Raw genomic sequence first — 12,513 nt, 5'->3', positions numbered from 1 at the left:
ATCGTACAAAATTGAGTGGGCATGGCTAAATGTTCTATATAGATAGTATTATTCAACGGAACAAAGAACTGGTCGTTTTTTGAATCGATTTTGAGTTCGCCACAGTTCGCTTTAGCAACAATTAGTCCTATTCCATAGACACTGTTGCGGCAATATTTCCTTGAAAACCGTATTTTAGTCAAAATAAAATACATTAAGGTAATTAAAAGAAGCAATCTTGTAAAAAATGTATTTATCTATGGGATAAAGCTAAGTGGGCATCTATATAGCTTGAAATATAGGCAATACCCGATTCGCCGCAGTTTCGCTTTTGCAATAATGAGTCTCATTCCATACACAAACATGTTGCTAATTCCATGCACTCATAACCTGGGGGAAATTGGATGTTATAGATTTGTGAATATGTTTGTCTTCCAAGGCTCAGTAGGTATCAGGATCGAGATAAATATATACAAGATACTAATAATACACATGAATAAGTCAAAAACATATCAATTTGAGAAAAGGTCCTAATAAATTGCGGTTGATCTACATATAAAATTAACGAAACAGGGTGCACAAAGGCCTATACACGTATCATGTCTTCAAATACTAGCAACATTGCGACTGTTTTTTTTGTTGAACTATTTTGTTTAAACCTTGTTTTAGTCAAAATACAATAAAAGCAAGGACTAAAAACTAACCAGTTGTGTAGAAAATGTATTCATCAATGAGCTAAAATTATGTGGGCACGCCTAAATGTTCTATATAGCTGGTAATATTCGACGGAATATCAAAAACGAGGAATATATAAAATAGAACTTGAATTCGTCAGTATATTTACGGTATATTTTTAAAATGAGACGGTGTATTTTGGTATATTTCTAAGAGTCCGACCGTATATTTGATCGATAAGTTCACGGTAACACTGATAAGGTAAATAAATATTTCGTAAATAAATAAATTAATAGATCCGATTTATGTAAATCTGGAGAGATTCAAGTCCCTGCTACTGCCGAAGTGAACGCCGGATTGTCCTCTCCCCGTGCGCTGCAGGCTGTGCTGCTTGGCGTGGTGGAGATAGTGGGCGTAAAAGTGGGTCCAACTCCTGCTAATAGATACAAAAACACAGATTTGTGACAACGAATCCAAAGGCCAAACTGACCAATCAGTCAAACAAAAAACCACGGAACATGTAAATAATGTTGAAAATGTTCGTAAAAATTTATACTTACCACCTCATTGTATACAGGGGCAAACACAGAACTGCGCAGCAAGATGCCATATTCATCGCATTTATGGAGAGACACCCAATGATAGCCAAAAACTACCTCAAGGGTGATAAGCTGGCAGCTGAAGCCGCCTGGAAGCGGCTTTCAAAGGAGTTAAATAGCGTGGGTCCGCCTGTCAAAGAAGTTTGTGAGTGGAAAAGAGTAAGTGCCGAGCAATTGCGCTATGTTCCGTCATCTCACTTGGCTCTTGATAGGTATGGAAAGACTGGAAAAGCTGCATTCGTAAAAAGATTAACAATAACAGGCTGGAAGATTCAAATGCCTGCGGCAAAGGCTCGCTGCATCAGGATACACTCCCTGCTCTAGAGGATGCAGTGGCCGTGATCTGTGACTTGTATGATAAGCCCGACAGAGTAGTCGAATCTCGTCCAAAGGCACGTCCTGAAATTTCCAACCGTTTGCAACTGCAGGACATCAAGACCGACCACGACGAGGTCACAGCCACAGATGACGGTAAGACAAAAATATCAAGCCGCAAAAAATGTATACTATTTTTTTTTATGTAAAGATGATGAGGAAGAAGATGACTGCTCCAGCCGGATCAATGACAGACATATGGGCGTGAAATTGGAGCGCACTATCACTTCGCAAACTCCATCTGCCAAAAAGCGCAAGCTGGTTTAAAATGATGTAAATGAATTAGAAATTGAACACGAGAGCACGGTGCCGATGCTAATGGACATTGCAAAGGAGCTGCGGGACATGAATAGACAAACTCGCTTGAACGCCCAGCGCACAGAAGCCAATACGGACGCGCTTTTGGCTCTAGGCACACAGATCTCAGACCTAATGCAGCAACAGCTCAAGGAGCGCAAGCGTCTTAATGCTATAATGGAGAAATTTGTTCTCAAAATCGAAACAACCGACTAACTAGTTCCACTATTTTAATTATGGTTTGCTAAAGAAAATATTGAAAGTGTCCCTCAAGACCTAATGTTTGACCAGGAAAGAAAGATCTGTCCACTTTTTCAAACATTTAAGATTATTATAATTAATGTAAACTAGGCGCATAATGGGGAACCATGGGCATTTTTGAGAGATGTGAAACGACGATTGGCCAAACGATAAAATAAACAATTTGTCTGCTTTGGCAAATATTTTGATACTCAACAGACACGCAGTTGGTTTTGGCGGGAACCTTTTGAATTGAATTTTCTTGTCAAAATTGTGTAGTGTACTGTTTTTTAATCCCAATATCGTTTCTGGGTCTTTCGTTCAACGGTTTCCGGGTCAGAGGCTCACGAATACAATTATTGATGAGCATATGAATGGGAAAATTATGCATTAATGACTATGAACTATACAATTCTTAAATAAGCTGCTTTTATAGTATTGCTAGTTAGGCTTGCAAAATGAAATAAAGTTCATATATATATAGTTGCACATATATAATTTAAGCGCATTAACATAAATATGAGCCTCTATATGTCACGATTTTACTATTTTTAAATATATTTAATTCTATAATTTATTTTAAACACCATGTCTAGCTCACACACCTTGCAAATTTGTATGCTTTTTGTAGTATTTTCCAGTATTTTTCAAGACGCGCTTTGGAGTCACCCTCTTGTCCAATGTACAAATTTTAATTTTATAAGCAATAAAATAAAAGGTGTCCTTAGAATTAACCAATCTTGTTGAGAGTAGATTCATCAATCGGATACAATTATTTTTCCAAGGAAGGGGGTCCCAGCTAGCTAGTAATATTGAACCGAATATAGAAAACGAGGAGTATGATGGAGTTTGGTATATTATTGGTATTTTTTGAAACTGTGAAGTGTATTTCGGTATATTTCTGAGCAAGCCAGCTGGCGCGGATTTCATTTTTATACCCGATACTCAAAATGAGTATTGGGGTATATTAGATTTGTGGTAAAAGTGGATGTGTGTAACGTCCAGAAGGAATCGTTTCCGACCCCATAAAGTATATATATTCTTGATCAGCATCAATAGCCGAGTCGATTGAGCTCTGTCTGTCCGTCCGTCCGTCTGTCCGTCCCCTTCAGCGCCTAGTGCTCAAAGACTATAAGAGCTAGAGCAACGATGTTTTGTATCCAGACTTCTGTGATATGTCACTGCTACAAAAATATTTCAAAACTTCGCCCCGCCCACTTCCGCCCCCACAAAGGACGAAAATCTGTGGCATCCACAATTTTAAAGATACGAGAAAACCAAAAACCAATTTCTATTTGGCGCTTAAGTTTGGTGGGATTTTTTTGGGATTTCCTCTGATGGGATTTTTCCTCGCCACAATGTCCTTTTTCAGCTCAACAGTGTCCCAACATTCAATTTGTATGGGCCAGACTCATGCAACATTTTGGATACCCTGGGGAAATGGATGTTCTAGAATTGTGAATATGTTTGTCATCCCAGGCAAAAACAATTTATTTTCAATATATTTTAATATTATTCAATATTATTTAATATTATTTTCAATATTTCAACGATATTTTAAAGCTTATTGTCTTCTTGGTCCCTACAAGAATAGGTATCAGGATCGAGATATATATACAAAACACTCATCATATACATGAATATGTCTAAAAAAATGTAAATTTGAGAAAAGGTCTTTATTAGTTACGTTTTATCTTCATATCAATATTTATACTTTCATATAAAATTAACAAAATAGTGTGTACAAAGGCCTATACTACGGCTTACACGCAATATAGCGACTCTTTTTTTTGGTGAACTTTTTCGTTTTAACCTTTTTTTACAATAAATACAATAAAAGCAAGGATTAAAAACTATCCAATCTTGTAGAAAATTTATTCATCAACAGGATGAATGTGGGCAGGAGCAATGTGGGCATTGCTGAGAGATTTAGTTAGTCAGCATTATTCAAGGGATATCAAAATTGAGCAATTTCCTTTTTCGTTTGTTTTGATAGACCTATTTCGCTACTTGTTTTTTGTTTGACTTATTTCGCTAAAACCTCTTTTTACGCAAAATCCAATAAAAGCAAGTATTAAGAATAAGCCAGTTAAGTAAAAAATTGATTGATAAAGCGTATAAAACTATGTGGGCATGGCTCAATGTTCTATATAGCTAGTAATATTCGTCGGAATATCAAAAACGAGGAATATGTAAAATAGAACTTGAATTCGTCAGTATATTTACGGTATATTTTAAAAATGAGGCGGTATATTTCGGTGCTCTTCTGAGGGTCATACTGTAGAAATACTGGTTTTCGCCGCGCTCCCATGGTATTTTTGTCAATTTCATCAATCTATTAATTTAATTTTCAATGCTATATAGAAATCCAAGAAAAGCAAGTATTTCGAATAGGCCAATCATGTATAGAATTGATTCATCAATCGTACAAAACTGAGTGGGCATGGCTAAATGTTCTGTATAGATAGTATTATTCAACGGAACAAAGAACTGGTCGTTTTTTGAATCGATTTTGAGTTCGCCACAGTTCGCTTTAGCAACAATGAGTCCTATTCCATACACACTGTTGCGGCACCATTTCCTTGAAAACTGTATTTTAGTCATAATAAAATACATTAAGGTAATTAAAAGAAGCAATCTTGTAAAAAATGTATTTATCTATGGGATAAAGCTAAGTGGGCATCTATATAGCTTGAAATATAGGCAACACCCGATTCGCCGCAGTTTCGCTTTTGCAATAATGAGTCTCATTCCATACACAAACATGTTGCTAATTCCATGCACACATAACCTGGGGGAAATTGGATGTTATAGATTTGTGAATATGTTTGTCTTCCAAGGCTCAGTAGGTATCAGGATCGAGATAAATATATACAAGATACTAATAATACACATGAATAAGTCAAAAACATATCAATTTGAGAAAAGGTCTTAATAAATTGCGGTTGATCTACATATAAAATTAACGAAATAGGGTGCACAAAGGCCTATACACGTATCATGTCTTCAAATACTAGCAACATTGCGACTGTTTTTTTTGTTGAACTATTTTGTTTAAACCTTGTTTTAGTCAAAATACAATAAAAGCAAGGACTAAAAACTAACCAATTGTGTAGAAAATGTATTCATCAATGAGCTAAAATTATGTGGGCACGGCTAAATGTTCTATATAGCTGGTAATATTCGACGGAATATCAAAAACGAGGAATATATAAAATAGAACTTGAATTCGTCAGTATATTTACGGTATATTTTTAAAATGAGACGGTGTATTTTGGTATATTTCTAAGAGTCCGACCGTATATTTGATCGATAAGTTCACGGTAACACTGATAAGGTAAATAAATATTTCGTAAATAAATAAATTAATAGATCCGATTTATGTAAATCTGGAGAGATTCAAGTCCCTGCTACTGCTGAAGTGAACGCCGGATTGTCCTCTCCCCGTGCGCTGCAGGCTGTGCTGCTTGGCGTGGTGGAGATAGTGGGCGTAAAAGTGGGTCCAACTCCTGCTAATAGATACAAAAACACAGATTTGTGACAACGAATCCAAAGGCCAAACTGACCAATCAGTCAAACAAAAAACCACGGAACATGTAAATAATGTTGAAAATGTTCGTAAAAATTTATACTTACCACCTCATTGTATACAGGGGCAAACACAGAACTGCGCAGCAAGATGCCATATTCATCGCATTTATGGAGAGACACCCAATGATAGCCAAAAACTACCTCAAGGGTGATAAGCTGGCAGCTGAAGCCGCCTGGAAGCGGCTTTCAAAGGAGTTAAATAGCGTGGGTCCGCCTGTCAAAGAAGTTTGTGAGTGGAAAAGAGTAAGTGCCGAGCAATTGCGCTATGTTCCGTCATCTCACTTGGCTCTTGATAGGTATGGAAAGACTGGAAAAGCTGCATTCGTAAAAAGATTAACAATAACAGGCTGGAAGATTCAAATGCCTGCGGCAAAGGCTCGCTGTATCAGGATACACTCCCTGCTCTAGAGGATGCAGTGGCCGTGATCTGTGACTTGTATGATAAGCCCGACAGAGTAGTCGAATCTCGTCCAAAGGCACGTCCTGAAATTTCCAACCGTTTGCAACTGCAGGACATCAAGACCGACCACGACGAGGTCACAGCCACAGATGACGGTAAGACAAAAATATCAAGCCGCAAAAAATGTATGTACTATTTTTTTTTATATAAAGATGATGAGGAAGAAGATGACTGCTCCGGATCAACGACAGACATATGGGCGTGAAATTGGAGTGCACTAGCACTTCGCAAGCTCCATCTGCCAAAAAGCGCAAGCTGGTTCAAAAAGATGTAAATGAATTAGAAATTGAACACGAGAGCACGGTGCCGATGCTAATGGACATTGCAAAGGAGCTGCGGGACATGAATAGACAAACTCGCTTGAACGCCCAGCGCACAGAAGCCAATACGGACGCGCTTTTGGCTCTAGGCACACAGATCTCAGACCTAATGCAGCAACAGCTCAAGGAGCGCAAGCGTCTTAATGCTATAATGGAGAAATTTGTTCTCAAAATCGAAACAACCGACTAACTAGTTCCACTATTTTAATTATGGTTTGCTAAAGAAAATATTGAAAGTGTCCCTCAAGACCTAATGTTTGACCAGGAAAGAAAGATCTGTCCACTTTTTCAAACATTTAAGATTATTATAATTAATGTAAACTAGGCGCATAATGGGGAACCATGGGCAGTTGGTTTTGGCGGGAACCTTTTGAATTGAATTTTCTTGTCAAAATTGTGTAGTGTACTGTTTTTTAATCCCAATATCGTTTCTGGGTCTTTCGTTCAACGGTTTCCGGGTCAGAGGCTCACGAATACAATTATTGATGAGCATATGAATGGGAAAATTATGCATTAATGACTATGAACTATACAATTCTTAAATAAGCTGCTTTTATAGTATTGCTAGTTAGGCTTGCAAAATGAAATAAAGTTCATATATATATATAGTTGCACATATATAATTTAAGCGCATTAACATAAATATGAGCCTCTATATGTCCCGATTTTACTATTTTTAAATATATTTAATTCTATAATTTATTTTAAACACCATGTCTAGCTCACACACCTTGCAAATTTGTATGCTTTTTGTAGTATTTTCCAGTATTTTTCAAGACGCGCTTTGGAGTCACCCTCTTGTCCAATGCAGCAATGTACAAATTTTAATTTTATAAGCAATAAAATAAAAGGTGTCCTTAGAATTAACCAATCTTGTTGAGAGTAGATTCATCAATACAATTATTTGTCCAAGGAAGGGGGTCCCAGCTAGCTAGTAATATTGAACCGAATATAGAAAACGAGGAGTATGATGGAGTTTGGTATATTATTGGTATTTTTTGAAACTGTGAAGTGTATTTCGGTATATTTCTGAGCAAGCCAGCTGGCGCGGATTTCATTTTTATACCCGATACTCAAAATGAGTATTGGGGTATATTAGATTTGTGGTAAAAGTGGATGTGTGTAACGTCCAGAAGGAATCGTTTCCGACCCCATAAAGTATATATATTCTTGATCAGCATCAATAGCCGAGTCGATTGAGCCATGTCTGTCTGTCCGTCCGTCCGTCTGTCCGTCTGTCCGTCCCCTTCAGCGCCTAGTGCTCAAAGACTATAAGAGCTAGAGCAACGATGTTTTGTATCCAGACTTCTGTGATATGTCACTGCTACAAAAATATTTCAAAACTTCGCCCCGCCCACTTCCGCCCCCACAAAGGACGAAAATCTGTGGCATCCACAATTTTAAAGATACGAGAAAACCAAAAACCAATTTCTATTTGGCGCTTAAGTTTGGTGGGATTTTTTTGGGATTTCCTCTGATGGGATTTTTCCTCGCCACAATGTCCTTTTTCAGCTCAACAATGTTCCAACATTCAATTTGTATGGGCCAGACTCATGCAACATTTTGGATACCCTGGGGAAATGGATGTTCTAGAATTGTTAATATGTTTGGCATCCCAGGCAAAAACAATTTATTTTCAATATATTTTATTATTATTCAATATTATTTAATATTATTTTCAATATTTCAACGATATTTTAAAGCTTATTGTCTTCTTGGTCCCTACAAGAATAGGTATCAGGATCGAGATATATATACAAAACACTCATCATATACATGAATATGTCTATAAAAATGTAAATTTGAGAAAAGGTCTTTATTAGTTACGTTTTATCTTCATATCAATATTTATACTTTCATATAAAATTAACAAAATAGTGTGTACAAAGGCCTATACTACGGCTTACACGCAATATAGCGACTCTTTTTTTTTGTGAACTTTTTCGTTTTAACCTTTTTTTACAATAAATACAATAAAAGCAAGGATTAAAAACTATCCAATCTTGTAGAAAATTTATTCATCAACAGGAAAAAACTATGTGGGCATTGCTGAGAGATTTAGTTAGTCAGCATTATTCAAGGGAATATCAAAATTGAGCAATTTCCTTTTCATTTCGCTAATTGTTTTTTGTTTGACGTATTTCGCTAAAACCTTTTTTTACGCAAAATCCAATAAAAGCAAGTATTAAGAATAAGCCAGTTAAGTAAAAAATTGATTGATAAAGCGTATAAAACTATGTGGGCATGGCTCAATGTTCTATATAGCTAGTAATATTCGTCGGAATATCAAAAACGAGGAATATGTAAAATAGAACTTGAATTCGTCAGTATATTTACGGTATATTTTTAAAATGAGGCGGTATATTTCGGTGCTCTTCTGAGGGTCATACTGTAGAAATACTGGTTTTCGCCGCGCTCCCATGGTATTTTTGTCAATTTCATCAATCTATTAATTTAATTTTCAATGCTATATAGAAATCCAATAAAAGCAAGTATTTCGAATAGGCCAATCATGTATAGAATTGATTCATCAATCGTACAAAATTGAGTGGGCATGGCTAAATGTTCTGTATAGATAGTATTATTCAACGGAACAAAGAACTGGTCGTTTTTTTAATCGATTTTGAGTTCGCCACAGTTCGCTTTAGCAACAATGAGTCCTATTCCATACACACTGTTGCGGCACCATTTCCTTGAAAACTGTATTTTAGTCATAATAAAATACATTAAGGTAATTAAAAGAAGCAATCTTGTAAAAAATGTATTTATCTATGGGATAAAGCTAAGTGGGCATCTATATAGCTTGAAATATAGGCAACACCCGATTCGCCGCAGTTTCGCTTTTGCAATAATGAGTCTCATTCCATACACAAACATGTTGCTAATTCCATGCACACATAACCTGGGGAAATTGGATGTTATAGATTTGTGAATATGTTTGTCTTCCAAGGCTCAGTAGGTATCAGGATCGAGATAAATATATACAAGATACTAATAATACACATGAATAAGTCAAAAACATATCAATTTGAGAAAAGGTCTTAATAAATTGCGGTTGATCTACATATAAAATTAACGAAATAGGGTGCACAAAGGCCTATACACGTATCATGTCTTCAAATACTAGCAACATTGCGACTGTTTTTTTTGTTGAACTATTTTGTTTAAACCTTGTTTTAGTCAAAATACAATAAAAGCAAGGACTAAAAACTAACCAATTGTGTAGAAAATGTATTCATCAATGAGCTAAAATTATGTGGGCACGGCTAAATGTTCTATATAGCTGGTAATATTCGAATATTACGAGGAATATATAAAATAGAACTTGAATTCGTCAGTATATTTACGGTATATTTTTAAAATGAGACGGTGTATTTTGGTATATTTCTAAGAGTCCGACCGTATATTTGATCGATAAGTTCACGGTAACACTGATAAGGTAAATAAATATTTCGTAAATAAATAAATTAATAGATCCGATTTATGTAAATCTGGAGAGATTCAAGTCCCTGCTACTGCTGAAGTGAACGCCGGATTGTCCTCTCCCCGTGCGCTGCAGGCTGTGCTGCTTGGCGTGGTGGAGATAGTGGGCGTAAAAGTGGGTCCAACTCCTGCTAATAGATACAAAAACACAGATTTGTGACAACGAATCCAAACGCCAAACTGACCAATCAGTCAAACAAAAAACCACGGAACATGTAAATAATGTTGAAAATGTTCGTAAAAATTTATACTTACCACCTCATTGTATACAGGGGCAAACACAGAACTGCGCAGCAAGATGCCATATTCATCGCATTTATGGAGAGACACCCAATGATAGCCAAAAACTACCTCAAGGGTGATAAGCTGGCAGCTGAAGCCGCCTGGAAGCGGCTTTCAAAGGAGTTAAATAGCGTGGGTCCGCCTGTCAAAGAAGTTTGTGAGTGGAAAAGAGTAAGTGCCGAGCAATTGCGCTATGTTCCGTCATCTCACTTGGCTCTTGATAGGTATGGAAAGACTGGAAAAGCTGCATTCGTAAAAAGATTAACAATAACAGGCTGGAAGATTCAAATGCCGGCGGCAAAGGCTCGCTGTATCAGGATACACTCCCTGCTCTAGAGGATGCAGTGGCCGTGATCTGTGACTTGTATGATAAGCCCGACAGAGTAGTCGAATCTCGTCCAAAGGCACGTCCTGAAATTTCCAACCGTTTGCAACTGCAGGACATCAAGACCGACCACGACGAGGTCACAGCCACAGATGACGGTAAGACAAAAATATCAAGCCGCAAAAAATGTATGTACTATTTTTTTTTATATAAAGATGATGAGGAAGAAGATGACTGCTCCGGATCAATGACAGACATATGGGCGTGAAATTGGAGTGCACTAGCACTTCGCAAGCTCCATCTGCCAAAAAGCGCAAGCTGGTTCAAAAAGATGTAAATGAATTAGAAATTGAACACGAGAGCACGGTGCCGATGCTAATGGACATTGCAAAGGAGCTGCGGGACATGAATAGACAAACTCGCTTGAACGCCCAGCGCACAGAAGCCAATACGGACGCGCTTTTGGCTCTAGGCACACAGATCTCAGACCTAATGCAGCAACAGCTCAAGGAGCGCAAGCGTCTTAATGCTATAATGGAGAAATTTGTTCTCAAAATCGAAACAACCGACTAACTAGTTCCACTATTTTAATTATGGTTTGCTAAAGAAAATATTGAAAGTGTCCCTCAAGACCTAATGTTTAACCAGGAAAGAAAGATCTGTCCACTTTTTCAAACATTTAAGATTATTATAATTAATGTAAACTAGGCGCATAATGGGGAACCATGGGCAGTTGGTTTTGGCGGGAACCTTTTGAATTGAATTTTCTTGTCAAAATTGTGTAGTGTACTGTTTTTTAATCCCAATATCGTTTCTGGGTCTTTCGTTCAACGGTTTCCGGGTCAGAGGCTCACGAATACAATTATTGATGAGCATATGAATGGGAAAATTATGCATTAATGACTATGAACTATACAATTCTTAAATAAGCTGCTTTTATAGTATTGCTAGTTAGGCTTGCAAAATGAAATAAAGTTCATATATATATAGTTGCACATATATAATTTAAGCGCATTAACATAAATATGAGCCTCTATATGTCACGATTTTACTATTTTTAAATATATTTAATTCTATAATTTATTTTAAACACCATGTCTAGCTCACACACCTTGCAAATTTGTATGCTTTTGTAGAATTTTCCAGTATTTTTCAAGACGCGCTTTGGAGTCACCCTCTTGTCCAATGTACAAATTTTAATTTTATAAGCAATAAAATAAAAGGTGTCCTTAGAATTAACCAATCTTGTTGAGAGTAGATTCATCAATCGGATACAATTATTTTTCCAAGGAAGGGGGTCCCAGCTAGCTAGTAATATTGAACCGAATATAGAAAACGAGGAGTATGATGGAGTTTGGTATATTATTGGTATTTTTTGAAACTGTGAAGTGTATTTCGGTATATTTCTGAGCAAGCCAGCTGGCGCGGATTTCATTTTTATACCCGATACTCAAAATGAGTATTGGGGTATATTAGATTTGTGGTAAAAGTGGATGTGTGTAACGTCCAGAAGGAATCGTTTCCGACCCCATAAAGTATATATATTCTTGATCAGCATCAATAGCCGAGTCGATTGAGCCATGTCTGTCTGTCCGTCCGTCCGTCTGTCCGTCCGTCCGTCTGTCCGTCTGTCCGTCCCCTTCAGCGCCTAGTGCTCAAAGACTATAAGAGCTAGAGCAACGATGTTTTGTATCCAGACTTCTGTGATATGTCACTGCTACAAAAATATTTCAAAACTTCGCCCCGCCCACTTCCGCCCCCACAAAGGACGAAAATCTGTGGCATCCACAATTTTAAAGATACGAGAAAACCAAAAACCAATTTCTATTTGGCGCTTAAGTTTGGTGGGATTTTTTTGGGATTTTTCCTCGCCACAATGTCCTTTTT

The 12,513-nt window shown here is 37.0% G+C and overlaps 3 pseudogenes; all 3 read left to right on the top strand.

The window, feature by feature from the left end:
* The first annotated feature begins 883 nt into the window (after positions 1-883).
* On the top strand, positions 884-2,646 carry LOC117193234 (annotated as a pseudogene).
* A 2,823-nt stretch (positions 2,647-5,469) lies between these two features.
* LOC117193235 lies at positions 5,470-7,118 on the top strand (annotated as a pseudogene).
* Positions 7,119-9,906: 2,788 nt separating this feature from the next.
* LOC117192610 lies at positions 9,907-11,613 on the top strand (annotated as a pseudogene).
* Positions 11,614-12,513: the final 900 nt, after the last annotated feature.

The sequence above is a fragment of the Drosophila miranda genome (assembly GCF_003369915.1).
Source record: "Drosophila miranda strain MSH22 chromosome Y unlocalized genomic scaffold, D.miranda_PacBio2.1 Contig_Y2_pilon, whole genome shotgun sequence".
NCBI lineage: Eukaryota > Metazoa > Arthropoda > Insecta > Diptera > Drosophilidae > Drosophila > Drosophila miranda.
The sequence above is the reverse complement of the archived record's forward strand: the minus strand, read 5'-3'. Positions and strand labels throughout refer to the sequence as shown.